Here is a 3,553-nt window from a genome sequence, read left to right on the forward strand (position 1 = left end):
TTTCACAGAAAAGGAACACCAAATGGAGTCCAAACGGAATGAAACCTTCACGATGATTTTTCTTGGACTAGAAGAAAACAAGGAGACTTGGAGATGAAGTTAGAGGAGCCACGAGGCGACCACATGGATGGGGGCGCGCCCCCACCCTTGTGCCCCCCATGACTCTCCTGACTTAATTCGTTCACCTATATATTCCCAAATATCCCAAACCACCAGAGGGAGCCACGAAAACACTTTGCCACCGCCGCAACCTTCTGTACCCATGAGATCCCATCTAGGGACCTTTTCCGGCACCTTGCCGGAGGGGGATTCGATCACGGAGGGCTTCTACATCAACTCTATTGCCTTCCGATGAAGTGTGACTAGTTACCACAGACCTACGGGTCATAGCTAGTAGCTAGATGGCTTCTTCTCTCTCTTTGATTATCAATACCATGTTCTCCTTGATGTTCTTGGAGATCTATTCGATGTAATACTTTTTTACGGTGTGGTTGCCGAGATCCGATGAATTGTGGATCTATGATCAGGTTATCTATGGATATTATTTGAATCTCCTATAAATTCTTTTATGCATGATTTTATATCTTTGTAATTCTCATCAAATTATCGGTTTGGCCAACTAGATTGGTTTTTCTTGGAATGGGAGAAGTTCTTAGCATTGGGTTCAATCTTGCGGTGTCCTTTCCCAGTGAAAGTAGGGGCAGCAAGGCACGTATTGTATTGTTGCCATCGATGATAAAAAGATGGGGTTTTCATCATATTGCTTGAGTTAATTCCTCTAAATTATGTCATCTTACTTAATGCGTTACTCCATTCTTTATGAACTTAATACTCTAGATGCATGCTGGATAGTGATCGATGTGTGGAGTAATAGTAGTAGATGCAGAATCCTTTCGGTCTACTTGACACGGACGTGATGCCTATATTCATGATCATTGCCTTAGATATCTTCATAACTTTGCACATTTCTATCTATTGCTCGGCAGTAATTTGTTCACCCACCATATTATTTGCTATCTTGATAGAAGCCTCTAGTGAAACCTATGGCCCCGTGTCTATTTTCCATCATACAAGTTTCCGATCTACAATATTAGTTTCCAATCTACAATTTTTGCAATCTTTTAATTTCCGATCTTTAAACCAAAAATATTAAAAATATTTACTTTATCGTTTATTTATCTCTATCAGATCTCACTTTTGCAAGTAACCGTGAAGGGTAACAACCCCTTTAACGCGTTGGGTGCAAGTTGTTTGATTGTTTGTGCAGGTATTCGGTGATTTGTGCGTTGTCTCATACTGGATTGATACCTTGGTTCTCAAACTGAGGGAAATACTTATCTCTACTTTCCTGCATCACCCTTTCCTCTTCAAGGGAAAAACCGATGCAAGCTCAAGAAGTAGCAGTCTTTAACTGCCATTTTGATATGATGATAACCAAAATAACATCCAGGAAACATAAACTCTCAAAACCGGTGATACATCTCCGACGTATCTACTTTTCCAAACACTTTTGCCCTTGTTTTGGACTCTAACTTGCATGGTTTGAATGGAACTAACCCGGACTGACGGTGTTTTTAGCAGAATTGCCATGGTGTTATTTTTGTGGAGAAATAAAAGTTCTCGGAATGACCTGAAAATCAATGGAGATTATTTTTGGAATATACAAAAAATATTGGAAGAAAGATCCACGTCAGGGGGCCCACACCCTGTCCACGAGGGTGGGGGTGTGCCCTACCCCCTGGGCGCGCCACCTGCCTCGTGGGTCCCCTGATGCTCCACCGACCTCAACTCCATATATTCACTTTCAGGGAGGAAAAAATCAAGGAGAAGGATTCATCACATTTTACTATGCGGAGCCGCCGCCAAGCCCTAAACTCTCTCGGGAGGGCTGATCTGGAGTCCGTTCGGGGCTCCGGAGAGGGGAATCCGTCACCATCGTCATCATCAACCTTCCTCCATCGCCAATTTCATGATGCTCACCGCCGTGCGTGAGTAATTCCATCATAGTCTTGCTGGACGGTGATGGGTTGGATGAGATTTATCATGTAATCAAGTTAATTTTGTTAGGGATTTGATCCCTAGTATCCACTATGTTCTGAGATTGATGTTGCTATGACTTTGCTATGCTTAATGCTTGTCACTAGGGCCCGAGTGCCATGATTTCAGATCTGAACCTAATATGTTTTCATCAATATATGAGAGTTCTTGATCCTATCTTGCAGGTCTATAGTCAGCTATTATGTGTTATGATCCGTTAACCCCGAAGTGACAATAATTGGGATACTTACCGGTGATGACCGTAGTTTGAGGAGTTCATGTATTCACTATGTGTTTATGCTTTGGTCTGGTACTCTATTAAAAGGAGGCCTTAATATCCCTTAGTTTCCAATAGTACCCCGCTGCCACGGGAGGGTAGTACAAAAGATGTCATGCAATTTATTTTCCATAAGCACGTATGACTATATTCGGAATACATGCCTACATTACATTGATGAACTGGAGCTAGTTCTGTGTCACCCTAGGTTATGACTGTTACATGATCGATCGCATCTGGCATAATTCTCCATCACCGATCCAATCCCTACGAGCTTTTCATATATTGTTCTTCGCTTATTTACTTTTCCGTTGCTACTATTAGAATCACTACAAAACCCAAAAATATTACTTTTGCTACTGTTACGTTTTGCCACCATTACCACTACTATCATATTACTTTGCTACTAAATACCTTAGTATAGATATTAAGTTTCCAGGTGTGTTTGAATTGACAACTCAGCTGCTAGTACTTGAGAATATTCTTTGGCTCCCCTTGTGTCGAATCAATAAATTTGGGTTGAATACTCTACCCTCGAAAACTGTTGTGATCCCCTATAGTTGTGGGTTATCAACCCGCAATTGCATCAATGATTTGGTCGATACGGGGGAGAGCAAACGGATCAGCTCGACAAGCCTTGTTAAGATCTGTGTAGTCAACACACATAAGCCATGTGCCATTCTTCTTGAGTACAAGCACTGGGTTAGCCAACCAGTCAGGGTGAAAACTTCAATGATAAACCCATCCCGTAAGAGTCGGGCTACCTCTTCTCCAACAGGCTTACGTCACTCTTCATTGAAATGACGGAGGAACTGTTTAACCGGCTTAAACTTAGTATCCACCTTAAGAGTGTGCTGAGCAAATTCTCTCGTAACACCCAGCATGTCAGAAGGTTTCCATGCAAACATGTGCCGATTTGAACGGATGAACACGATGAGCGCTCTTTCCTATTTAGGATCCATATTAGCCCCCACTGTGAACTACTGAGAAGAGTCGCCAGGGACAAAATCGACATGTTTAGTATCATCAGCCGACTTAACCTTTAATAAAGGATCTTGCTCAGTGGCGGACTTCTTCAAAGGGGTCATATGAGCCAGGTCAACATTATCCTTATAAAACTTGAGCTCCTCGGTAGCACAAGCCGATTCTGCATAATCCGCGTCTCCTTCATCACATTCCAGGGCGAATTTCCGATCACCATGGACCGTAATTGTGCCCTTTCGCCCAGGCATTTTGAGC

Source organism: Triticum dicoccoides, chromosome 7A, assembly GCF_002162155.2.
Source record: "Triticum dicoccoides isolate Atlit2015 ecotype Zavitan chromosome 7A, WEW_v2.0, whole genome shotgun sequence".
NCBI lineage: Eukaryota > Viridiplantae > Streptophyta > Magnoliopsida > Poales > Poaceae > Triticum > Triticum dicoccoides.